The sequence below is a fragment of the Sylvia atricapilla genome, chromosome 21 (genome assembly GCF_009819655.1).
Source record: "Sylvia atricapilla isolate bSylAtr1 chromosome 21, bSylAtr1.pri, whole genome shotgun sequence".
In the NCBI taxonomy this organism is placed as follows: domain Eukaryota; kingdom Metazoa; phylum Chordata; class Aves; order Passeriformes; family Sylviidae; genus Sylvia; species Sylvia atricapilla.
In genome coordinates this window covers 7,802,536-7,815,563 of record NC_089160.1, presented here as the reverse complement: position 1 = coordinate 7,815,563, position 13,028 = coordinate 7,802,536, and the positions used below count along the sequence as shown (strand labels likewise).

General features: G+C 45.8%; 1 protein-coding gene across 2 annotated transcripts in view; it reads right to left on the bottom strand.

The window, feature by feature from the left end:
• Positions 1-12,765, bottom strand: part of ACSL4 (acyl-CoA synthetase long chain family member 4) — a 28,736-nt gene extending 15,971 nt beyond the window's left edge. Inside the window, exon 1 of one of the 2 annotated variants that reach the window (XM_066334099.1) lies at positions 12,716-12,765. The gene's annotated coding sequence lies outside the window, so the exon portion shown is untranslated. The remainder of the gene's footprint in view (positions 1-12,715) is intronic. The other variant, XM_066334100.1, reaches the window with a different exon arrangement.
• Between the last annotated feature and the right edge of the window lie 263 nt (positions 12,766-13,028).

Here is a 13,028-nt window from a genome sequence, read left to right as displayed (position 1 = left end):
TTATTTAAATTACACCTTATGCCTTCAATCTCCTACTTAATTAGACTTTAAGAGAAAGGATGAAATGCATCACTGCACCATCAAGGACACTTCAGGGTAAGACAGCTACATATTACTAAAGTAGAAGTTATGTCCTTCATAAATCTCCTCATTCCTTACAAATAAAATTTAGCACTCGTGGAAAAACTTCACAATAACAAGATAAAACTGTTACTTATTTAGCACTGGAATACTTAGAATATGTTATATTTTCTATTGGTTTACCAAGCTTTTTCTTTCTCTTGACTGTTGAACAGAACTAGCCTCTTTAGATGCTTATCTAGCTGCTTTGGAAACAGCAGAGCTTCCACTTCTTGATGCAGGAAATGCAAGTTCCCAGAAAGAGCAGCGTATGTCAGGCGTGGCTGCAAGAAAGAAACCAAACCAAACCAAACCAAATGAGATGTTGTTTCTCTCCTAGATAGATAGTTTTAGCATTTCCAAAGGATTTTCCTCAGGTGAAGCAGCTTCTTTCCATTTTGAAGTGGTCTGGAGTTGATTTAACATTTGCAGTGACATGTTACAGGGCTCATGCTGGAAACCTCCCCCATGAGGTAATGTTTCGCTCATGGATTTTATAAGCTGGTGTTTACAGAAATGCTTCAGTCCAAGCTTACTCCTGACTGACACGGTGCTTTATGAGCTGCCAGAGATGGAAGAGATGTTATCGAAGTGTAATCTGACTTTTATATCCTTAATTAGGAGTTTCAGACATAATATAGGCAACACTTTACTCCTGTCCTGTAGGCAGGGTCAGAGTCAGAAATCCAAGCCCACGTTCTAGAACAGAAGAGACATTCCTCTCTTCTTAATTTATCTCAAATCTAAGAAGCAACTAGCAATTCTATTTTTAATATGGAAGAAACATTTTTAAAGAGTCACAAAAGTTTATGGGACTAACTACAAAAGTTTATGGGAGCAGAAGTGTGTATGGGGAACAGAGAGAGGGTTCATGCCTCTGGAAGTGACTGTTCTCAGAGGAGGAAATGCCCTGATTTCCTCTGCTTTTGACTCTTCAAACTGAACAGAATCAACTCACTCAGCATTTACACACACTACTAGAATTTTTAAGTGTAATTCAGAACCTAACAAAGGTTAGGAAATTTTATCTTGTGCAGTTTAATTTTAATAAGGCAGCAAATTCTTATTTCACTAGGAAAGGCTTTGATTAGCCCAAGCCCAAAACACTCTTAAGGTTTAACAGTGAAAGTATATCAACAACACTGCTTCTAATCCTTCCTCTGGTGTTAAAAAGCTTGCCAGGGATCCAGTTTACTGTGGAATAACACGATTAGAAGAAAACACAACTTCATCTTCTGTCTGCTTCAAACATAGTGTTAGGAAAGTCATCCAGTAAGAAAGATGACGTTAGAGAGGAAGAGGGTTGTGTTCTAGTTCGTGAAGAAAACTGCAAAACAGATTGTTTTCAGTTTAAAAGAAACCAGAGGAAGTCTGGTTCCTCTGCACCAGAGCTCTTGGAGCTCTTGCCAACTTCAAATGGAGACACAATTCTGACTTTAGTGTGAGTGCTGAGGGCTGACTCCTGTCAGGAAGTTCTGAAATCTTCCAAAACAATCCAGTACGAGTTAAGTAACATCCATTTCTGGAATTTCTCTATCATCCAGGCAGATCTAAACATTCTGGAAACCACAGCGAGCATTCAGGATTTGTAACTGGAAAAGTGGTTTTACACAATTAAAAAAAAAAAAAGTCTGAGTTTATCTGAGTAAGTATGTGGGTGTTCCATTAGTCAGTTTTTGGAAGGGAATTTAGCTGGGATTTAGTCATCCTGAATTTGTCCCAGTACAGGACAGAACAAGGCTGGGATTTCAAGAAGGGATGACACAAAGGCTAAGGAATACACACAGCAAGGAAAAGGCAGCACAGTAAACAAATGAGTTCTGATTTTCCAGATTTATACCCAACACTCACAAGAATGAGAGAATATTTCCACAGCTGAGGAGATTGTGGTGAAATAGCAGTAAGAGTTAAAAGAATCTGGTGGCTAATTACAACTTAGCTGAGGTTAAAAAGATCGAAGGGAAAGAAACTGAAGGAAATGACTCAGTTTTTACATCACTCGGTGTTTTTATAAAAACAAACCCCAGAAATAATAACCCAAGTTAATCATAGTAGGAAAAAAGTTCATGAGGTCTCATTTTTCTTTCTTTTTCACAGGCAGATTTCTACATTTTGGTACATCACAAAGGGCAGTGAAAATCCAGAAAAAGCCTAACCAAATCCAGCCAGTTCTCAGAAGTATTTCTGTGCTCTGGCAATACAATAGAAGCTCAAAGCCTGAGTTTTGAGAGCTCTCACTGTGCCTGCACAGTGTAAATACTGATACCTCTGTCCCAACAAACAGGCAGAGGGGAAATCAGCTGCACTGCATCCTGATACAAGTTTAAATATATACATTCTGCTTGAAATAGCAAAATCACAAGTAGTATTAGGAAACTGTGTTGTTCTTACTGCTGCTTAACACAGTATTTTACACAGCTAATGGCAAAGGTTAGGATTTATTTTTGGTGTCAAGAAAAATATTATTGTTGTCCTTTATGTTCGTTGCTTCTGCTCACTACCTCAGAACATACATGCACTTAAAGTCAATCAGAAAAAAAAATCACCCCAATCTGTAAGTGTCAAACATCTCTTTCTGCAACTACTTCTTCGTAGTGGAAGGCAGCCCAGCCACACTGACTCAGTAGTTCTCAATTACCTGAGATCTGGGTGTGAAACCCTCTCCTAATTTATAACAGGAGTGCAAGCAAATATTTGGTGAAAGGCTAAGAGCTGTTTGCATGCCCCAAAGGCAGAAAACGTTAAAGGCCGAGGCAAGATTCCATAAATTAAAAGTGTCCATTGAGATTACACTGAACTGGGAAAGTACTTCTGACCCACCTGCTCCTTTGTCTGAAATCCTGTCCAGAACCTGTCCTGGGGGTACCCAAGGCTCTCAGCAGCCTGTACCCAGCCTGGGCTCTGCTCACAGCTCTTCTTTTGTGTGTCAAATCCTGTCCAGAACCTGTCCTGGGGGTACCCGAGGCTCTCAGCAGCCTGTACCCAGCCTGGGCTGTGCTCACAGCTCTTCTTTTGTGTCTGAAATCCTGTCCAGAACCTGTCCTGGGGGTACCCGAGGCTCTCAGCAGCCTGTACCCAGCCTGGGCTGTGCTCACAGCTCTTTTGTGTCTGAAATCCTGTCCAGAACCTGTCCTGGGGGCACCTGAGGCTCTCAGCAGCCTGTACCCAGCCTGTGCTCTGCTCACAGCTCTTTTGTGTCTGAAATCCTGTCCAGAACCTGTCCTGGGGGCACCTGAGGCTCTCAGCAGCCTGTACCCAGCCTGGGCTGTGCTCACAGCTCTTTTGTGTCTGAAATCCTGTCCAGAACCTGTCCTGGGGGTACCTGAGGCTCTCAGCAGCCTGTACCCAGCCTGGGCTGTGCTCACAGCTCTTTTGTGTCTGAAATCCTGTCCAGAACCTGTCCTGGGGGCACCTGAGGCTCTCAGCAGCCTGTACCCAGCCTGGGCTGTGCTCACAGCTCTTTTGTGTGTCAAATCCTGTCCAGAACCTGTCCTGGGGGCACCTGAGGCTCTCAGCAGCCTGTACCCAGCCTGGGCTGTGCTCACAGCCTGGCTGCACAGGCTCTCAAGTCACAGACCCACAGAATCAGAGAATGTTAAGCGGTTGGAATGGACCCCAAAGTTAATTTTGTTGCATCCCCCTGCCCTGGGCAGGGACACCATCCTCCAGGACAGGTTGCCCATCCAGGGGTTGAATGAATAACTGCAGGGATGGGGCACCCACAGCCTGTTCCAGTGGCACCACAGCACAGCTGGCTGTTAGCACAGCCACAGAGCTTCCTGAAAGAAATTTGTTCAGATCCTGACAGTCTGAAAGACAAAATAAAAAGTGTGTGTGACTATTTGCAGCAAATCCCATAGCATGACTTTTATCTATTTAGCTAACTGGATAATTCTGTATATGAACAAAGCAGCAGTAGCAGCTGCAGAAGAGAAACTGTGCAGCACTAGACTAAACCGACAGTGAAGTGGTCCCAGACAAACTCTGAAGGAAGTTTCAAGAGGAAACTGACACTGTTGACCATTCTTTCAGCTTATTTTTAGGAACTTTTTATTCTGATAAACGGACTGAAAACCCTTTGCACAGTGACACAGTGTATCACAACAACAATTCATGGTTAGTAATAAAAAACAATTAGCAATTTAGTTTATTAACAAATGCAATGACACTCAAAAAGCCAACATTGTCAGAAAATGTTTTTAATTCAACTTAAAAATACACAGTCCCCACTTGAGATAATACCTAACAAATTTCTCAAACTGTTCTGTCTGAGGAACACCAATGAATCAACTTAGAGAAACAAACAATAGAAACCTTATCCAGCACTGCCTTTCAGGGAATAATCCATCCTCCCTTTACCTTTTCATCCAGCATCTGGACACAAACCATGACCCAAAAAGGTGGGAAAACAGCTGGTGTAGGAATACGATCAGGACAGTCAGAAATAAATGTATGATCATCATTCATCACACCACCTTTGAGCATGCAAATAACCTGAACTCGTTCAAGGCTGGAGTGAGGAGTTTTCCTTCAGTTATACCAGACAGAAACTGCCAGGTGTTTATCATCTCTCCTCCTGGCCGAGTTTATGGGGCCATAAAATACTCTGCATAGGTGCTGTTATTGAAAAACATCCAAGAAAAACTGTCCTGAAAGTCCAGCCAGATGGAGAGCTGGCAATCCCAGAATGGCAAAACGTGCCCCACTCACACAAAGAGGATGCTCTGCATAGTCTTCTAAGACATAACCTTGCTCTAAGCCCTATTCCAGTCCCCACATTCTCACCCTGCTCTTTACTGAAGCACATGAAGCTCAGTTTCACTTTTTAGTTGTTCCTCTTGCCTGTGGCAATGCATTTCATAAGCACTTTTGACCAAGTTGTTCAAACAGAGGAGCCTATAAAAATGCAGAAGTATTTGCATGCTTATGAAATAAAGAGATAATCCATTTTCATCATGAAAATTAAATGCATCTATCAAACAAAGGCACAAAACCAAGGCTATCAAGTTCAAGGTTAATTTACCCTGTGTAAATACACAGTATGAATCAGCAGTACATAAAATTGACTTCATGGAAAGGAACGTGCAGAATGACAAACTAATGGGCTACTATGAGCAGATAAAAACTCCTCCATCCTTCCTACTTCTACATCTGGTGCAAAAAGACCACAAACACCACAAACCAAGATCTCTTCCTTCTTTTTAATTTTTCTTTATATCTTTGTATCACTTTGCTCTTAGTTGATGTTACCACTAACTGCTTACTCTCCTACATAACATTCAAAGCTATAGAAAATACTGTTGTAAAACTACACTTCACCTACATAGTACTGCAATTCTTTTAGTATCTGCGTTGCCATTGAGTAAGAAAACCAAAACAAAAAGTGCTATACTAGGAATAGAAAAGAGAGGTCAGTACTCAAAGCAATTTTTAGGATACCACACATCAGCAAACTACTTTGCTGAATTGATATAAACATGACCTCAATGTAAAGGAGACTCCAAAGGAGAGGTGAACAGTGCAACAAGGGGGTTGGTTCTCTGAGTGTTCAGGCTTATGCTCGTGGCAGGTAACTGGATGCAGTTCTGGCCTGAGCTGCTCTCACCTGGGCTGCTCCCCTGGCTGTGGGGTCTGCATGTCCTGCTGCTCCCCTGGCTGTGGGGTCTGCAGGTCCTGCTGCTCCCCTGGCTGTGGGGTCTGCAGGTCCTGCTGCTCCCCTGGCTGCTGCAGGTCCTGCTGCTCCCCTGGCTGTGGGGTGTGCAGGTCCTGCTGCTCCCCTGGCTGCTGCAGGTCCTGCTGCTCCCCTGGCTGTGGGGTGTGCAGGTCCTGCTGCTCCCCTGGCTGTGGGGTGTGCAGGTCCTGCTGCTCCCCTGGCTGCTGCAGGTCCTGCTGCTCCCCTGGCTGTGGGGTGTGCAGGTCCTGCTGCTCCCCTGGCTGTGGGGTGTGCAGGTCCTGCTTCTCCCCTGGCTGTGGGGTGTGCAGGTCCTGCTGCTCCCCTGGCTCTGGGGTGTGCAGGTCCTGCTGCTCCCCTGGCTCTGGGGTGTGCAGGTCCTGCTGCTCCCCTGGCTCTGGGGTGTGCAGGTCCTGCTGCTCCCCTGGCTGTGGGGTGTGCAGGTCCTGCTGCTCCCCTGGCTCTGGGGTGTGCAGGTCCTGCTGCTCCCCTGGCTGCTCTGGGGTGTGCAGATCCTGCTGCTCCCCTGGCTGCTGCAGTCCTGCAGGTCCTGCTGCTCCCCTGGCTGCTGCAGTCCTGCAGGTCCTGCTCACACAACACTCCTGGAGCAGCACGGGCTGTCTGACAGCTCTCACGGTTCAGTCCCACAGGGGAAGTAGTCACCTTGGTTTAGTGCTGCTGAAAACACACTTTTGTGCTCTGCAAGAACTTGACAGAAGCCCGGAAACAAAGCTGCTGTTGAATGAAGTAGCCTCTACCTATTTGCTGCTGCCTCTCCTTTTGCAGCCACAGTGACAGACTGCTGGCTGCAGCCTTTGCAAGCTCAGTGCATCCCCCCAAGTGTACAAGGGGAAAAAATAAAGGCAACCAGATGCTGTACCATGATATATAACCTACTTTTATCTTTACTGAAAACCAAAAAAACCCCAAGCCCAACCTCCCCATACCTAGCCACTTTTAAAAATTTTACTGCAGATTAATTTTATACACTGCAAAAAACTTGAACAGGCATAGTTTTTTTATTTGTGGGAGGTCAGGAGTTGGTCATTTTCCTAATCCAAAGTGACTGGATGGTAGCTGGCTGCCAAGATGTCAGCTTAAGCTAGGAGACTAATGCCCTCATTCATAAATTTTGGGGATTTTGCTGTGAGCCATTCAGTGATACGCTGTGTCCAGCTCCTCAGAGTGAACTGGCATATTTGAAATAGTGACATTTCATAGGCTGCTCAACTCCTCTAGCTACCAAGACAAATGGGAGAATGACTCACTGTGTATTCTATTTATCATGTGCTTCAGATAAACTGAACTTAAAAAGATCTTCTCCAGAACTAGTGCGTGGAAGAAAACAACAAAGCACCTGATGGATCACTTAGGCAAGGTGAAATGTTCCAATGAATCCAACCAGTTATAGCAATTTGCCTTTTTTTGTTTTCCAGTCAGATCCTTGCACCCTCTTACCTGCAAGGACAACACAGGCTCCTTGTGTCTTACCAGCTCCCTTCAGCCCTACACACTCGACAGGACAACAGTGGCAGTGCACATTTCAACCTGCAAAGGCTCGTTCTGCTCTGTGTGCAGTAAAATGGTGAATTACAGGGCGAAGTTGGAGCAAACACTTTGTAGTACCTGCCTAAAGTGACAGTAGTGAGTGCTCTTTGTCAATAAGGATTGCTATCAGCTCCTGACATGCAGTGGAAAACAATCTAAATACATCCTCCTTAGTGAACTTTTTGGTTTAAGCTGTATAGTGGCTCCTAGTGCACAGAAAGAGACCTAATAAATAAATTACTGGTTTGTAAATTATAACATCTCCAGTATCAAAACTTGGAGCCAGATAAGCAATCAATATCACTATATAAACACAAAAAATGTATTTATTTTGAGAAAGTTGTTATTATAGCAAACACTGTGGTATATACATCTTGGCCAAGTTTATACCACAACAAAGGAAGAGGGTAGGGTAAATGTGTCATGAACAGATATTTTAAAAATAAATCATTCATTTATTATAAGTTTAAATCATCTTAAAACAAGCATTTCTGTAACTGTCTTGGTATTGCTCACTTACAATCTTATTTCCTGTAGTAAGGGAAGTTAGAACAGAACACCACTTCAGTGTTATTAAAATGATAATTTAAACATCTCTTAATTAGCACAAGCTGTAGGAGAGCAAGTACTGGGATGTTAGGTGCTATTTTAAGTCTGTCCTTGCAATGTTAACTTGTTTCTAATTTCACAGGCTTTCAAGCATACCTAGATTATTTTTTAAATCGATACATATATTAATATTCTAACTGCCATTATATACCTATGCTATAAAACATCAGGGTGTGGAAATATGGGCATTTGCCCTGTACAGTAACAAAAGTGAGGAGCAAAAATCATGCAGCTTCAGAGATGCATAAAGCTCTTCTGCTCTGAGTTTTGACATTTAACAGCTTCCATTGCCAGACCATTGAGTTTATAATAAGAACTTTAAAAGAAATATAAATCTGTTAACCTAAAAGGAAAGGGACAAGAATGCTTTTAAAAGAAGATGCTCTGCTGATGAAGCAGTAATGTCCTATAGGGAATCAATAGTCATTAAAATACATTGAAGGAAATCCTAGAAATCCTAGTACATTAGTTTTTGTCCTCACTGAAGAACAGTGGTATTCAAGTATAACACATTTAAGAGTCTCGGATTTAAAGTGATAATTAAGGATCCACCTTGGATCACTCTAAATCCGAGACTCTTAATTCTGTGATAATTGGTGGATCACTTTATCTCTACCTTGGAGATAAAGATATCTCACCTTGAAGCCTGGTGAGAACCTTGATTTAATATTGACTGTACTATAAATCTCATGCAAAAATTTATTTCTTAAAAAATAATTTCTCAATATCTAGGATTCCTTAAACCCACTTCACTGAGGTGAAAAGTACCCTTTGATTTCAGGGGCAAGTCCAAGTGCTTAGCTCTATCTGCAGCAAAAAAAAAAAAAAGATAAATAATTCCTCACATCCTTCACATTACACAGCTGTTACTCCAAATGTAAAGCAAATGAACAGCACACCGACTTTTTGAAGCAGCAGCGTTTGCTCTGACCTCACATCCATCCTAAGTAACTCATGCACTCAAACTAGAAATCATCCATTATACAAAGTGACAATCTGGCTGAAGGAAAACGCTTCCCACTCCTCCAGCCCCATGCCCACAGTCATCTCTCTTTGCTCTTCTGCTCCTCCATTTCCCAACACTGCCTGTGCTATTTATTTCCTCACTAAAAAATTGTTCAATGTGCCTTTGAGCGTTCTGCTATATTTGGGATCATCTTCAATAACTCCCCAGACAATTGTACCATCAGGCCTCACTCTCACACTGTTTCTCATTAGCTCTGCAGGCTCCAGGCCTTATCCAACCTGGTTTTGGACACTGGCAGGGTTGGAGCATCCACAGCCCCCCTGGGCAACCTGTGCCACTGTCTCACCATCCTCAGAGTAAAGGAGAAGTTGATGCCAGCCCGAGGACATCCTGACTCAGAAGCTGGGCTGTGGCAGCACAGTAACCTGCAGAGGAGACAGCCTCCCTATCGAGGGCAACAACAGCGGCAGGAATTTCCACCCCCACCACTCATTCCTAACCTCTGTCTCACACCCTTGGTCAGGTAAATAAATGTTGTGAACACCTGGCACACCATCCAAGCTGTATCTTGATTATGAGTGCACTTCAGAAGCAGCGCTAGGTAGGAACTGACAAGAGGTGGGGCAGGGAAAGGAGAGCTGCTGGAGTTGATTTACACTCTGCCCAACTGTTTTTGTTGAGCCCAGCGCAGATCACAGTCGGTACTTTCTGCACAGAAGGAAACTGAAACCACAGCTGCCAGGCAATGCTGGCCACTGGCCAAAGCTTTTCCAAACAATGTCTTCTAGCTCGTGTCCATATTAAAAACCAAGCAAAACCAGGCCACAGCTCCAGCGTGTGCAGGTTAAGGTCCTCCCATGCAGCACTGAGAGCACAGAGCAGTCTGAGAAAGGGCCTTGGTGCTGCCAGGCTCCACGGCTCGGAGGAGAAACCTGTCCCACCACTTCAGAGCCTGATTCTTTCAGTGCTACCCCGAGTGAGCAGCCACAGAAGGAATAACCAGTGCTGCACTCACCTTTGTTTGCAGGTGCTCACCTGTAGAGTTCAACATTTTGAAGAAACAGCTTCTAAGAGTGTCAGCAGAATGTAAGCAATCCCAATTTCCCTCCCCTGACCAAAAAAAACAACAAAGCTACGGCGAAATACTCATAATCCCTATCCACTGTAAACACAGCTCTACCAGCAGAGGAGGAAAAACCTTCTTAAGCCTTGCCTTCCACAGATCTAGCCTACTCTAAATGGAAATGTGAAGGGCAGCAATCCCAGCTCCAGGGAGGAGAGGAGGAGACTTTGGAACAAAGATGAACACCAAAGCAGTCACTCTGCAGCTGCTCCATAAGGCAATAAAATTAAACAGTGTGGACAGCTTTTGAGTCTTCCACAAAAAAGGTTAAAGATGGTGCAACATCTAAATAACAATCTGATCTATGAACAAACAGAACAAAACCGTAAATTCTGTTTCTCAGGAAATTGCTTTCCTCCTTCCATTCAACTTCCTCCTCTCTTGAGAAAACAAATGCCCTGAAGCATAGTGACCACATGCTTACTTGAGTATACAATGAAATTTCCCTTAACGATTAACTCCAACTCTTTTTTAGTTTAAGCAATGCCTTACTCAGAAGGGTTTCATTATAAAAGGGCACTCACTCATTTGTCACGTTAACTTCAATATATTTTGAATGTTTACTTGACTCAGGCTACTGTTTGGTATTTAATTTGAGTACTAACCTCATTTATAGCAGTGCAATAGGCTGCACTTATTTTACTATCATAACATCACCTGGCACACATCTGTATGCAAAGCCTTGCCTTAGTAGTGTGCTGGGAGGTGGTTCCTCCAGTTTTATGAAAGGGCTCAAGCATCACCCTTGCAGTAGGAGAAGGTGTTATCTGCTAATTTATTGTGCTGAAAGTTTACAGCTGCTGCTGTTGGATTATTCAACGGGCAGCACCATCACTGGGCATTAAAGGTAACACAAGAGCTAAGTGTGCATGAGCTGCAAACACCTAAATAATGAACATCTCCTGATGTTCAGGGTCCAGAGGAAAATTGTCTGTTTGAAGTTTATATAATTCTGTGATTTAAGACAACAATGAAGGAAGAACTGGTAAATACAAAGAAATGAGAGCTATGTTAAAAATGCATTAACTAGTTTCCAAAATAAATTCTATGTGGAATTATTTAAGGCTTCTGTAGAATTGTACTAAAATACAGGCTTCATATCCATGCACATGGAACAGAAGAAATAAAAATGAAACCAAACATCCTGCCAGAGACTGCAGAACTTTGCTACCTGTCTTTTAATTGGGAAAAGGCTGGAGACATGAAAATATTAAACAGATCTTTGGGAAAAAGAAAATCCATGTCTTCAATCATTGCAGTCAGTCTGAGATGACAAATTCCAAAGATTCAAAAAAGCAGAACTTAAAGAAAAAAAAATATTGTATGTTTCTGTCTGCAGCTTTATTTACTCATTTTTGCACTTAAAATTGGCAAGGCTACAATTGCAAATTTGTCTATAATAGTAAATGACAACACGTATCATACTCTTATTTTTAAGCAACAATCCAAGATGCAAAGAGTAACCAAGCCAGTTACCCCGAGAATCATCTTTTACCACTGTCAGGGACTTAACTGTCCATTTACTTTCTATAAAACACTCCTTGATACCAAAGCTCTCTGTAACGTCCATCGATATTTATTGAGCATCCTCACTGAAATATTTTGTCCTATCACTCCTTTTTTCCCTAACATAAATGTTTCACATTTGATTTTTTTTTCCCCAAATGTTATATACTACAGTTATTTCATCAAAGGACTGGGCAAACAGCAGCACTGGATCAGGAGATGTCTGCAGCCAGGGCAGGGGAGCCAGGCACTGGACATGTACTTGCTTTTCAAACAACCTTCAGAAACCCACAAAAGAGACCCTAAAAAGCTAAATTTATCATAGAGGAACACGAGAAGAACAAATCTACCCAGCCAGTTTCTTGCTTTCCTTTAACAGGTGCTTTTGTGACGTGGAGCAGAGAAGCATGCGCCGAGCAGCGCATCATCACCTCTCCTGATCGGCATCAGCCCATCTCCCGAGCGCAGCCTCCTCCCCTGCAGCCGCCCGGGGGCTCGGGGGAGGCGGGGACGGGCTCCCGGAGCGGGGACGGGCTCCCGGAGCGGGGACGGGCTCCCGGAGCGGGGACGGGCTCCCGCAGCGGGGACGGGCTCCCGCAGCGGGGACGGGCTCCCGGAGCGGGGACGGCGAGAGGAATGAGGAGAGGGAACGGCGAGAGGCGCCGGCGCTGCCCCGGGGAAGCCACGAGCGGAGCCCCGGCCCAGGGCGCTGCCGGGGCGGGCAGGGGCACCTCCCGCCCGATCCCCCCTCCGCAGCGCTTCCAGGAGGCCTTTCCGCAGCACCACCGGCTCCGGGCAGCGGCCGGGGCAGCTCCTGCCCGCCTGACCGGAGCGCCGAGCCCCGGCGCATCCTCTCGGCCCGGCCCCGCCAGGCACGGCGGCGGAGCTGACCGCGGGTAACCCCGCTCCTTCCCGGTGACCCGGGCCCGTCGGGAGCCCCACCGAGCCCCGCAGAGCCCCACCGAGCCCCGCCGAGCCCCACGGAGCCCCACCGAGCCCCGCGGCCCCTCTCCGTTCGCGGGGAGACCCTCTCGCCCCTCGCCGCTCCCCAGATGCTGCCGAGGGGCAGCAAGGGAGGGGATCAGCTCTGCCCCATCACATCACATCTCACCCCACTCCATCCCGTCCCATCCCATCCCCGGCCGTCCCGCCGGGCACAGCCTGCACTCACCGCGCCCAGCCCCGGCGCTGCCGGCGGAGATCACAGCGCTGGCGGCGGCGGTAGCGGCTGCTAAAATAAAATGGCTGAGGGCGCGGGGGAGGAGCGAGCCCCGCGCCGCTGCCGCCAGCGCCGCCCATGCTGCCCGCCGCCTTCCCCCGCCGTGACGCGCCGGGGCCGGGCCCGGGCCCCTCAGTGCTGCCGCCGCGGCCCGGGCTGACCCCGGGCTCCGGACACGGGGCTCCGCACACCGGGCCCGGCCCTGCGGCACAGCCCGCTCAGCGCCGCCCTTGGCCCTGAGGGTCACAGGCAGGCCGCGCCAGGC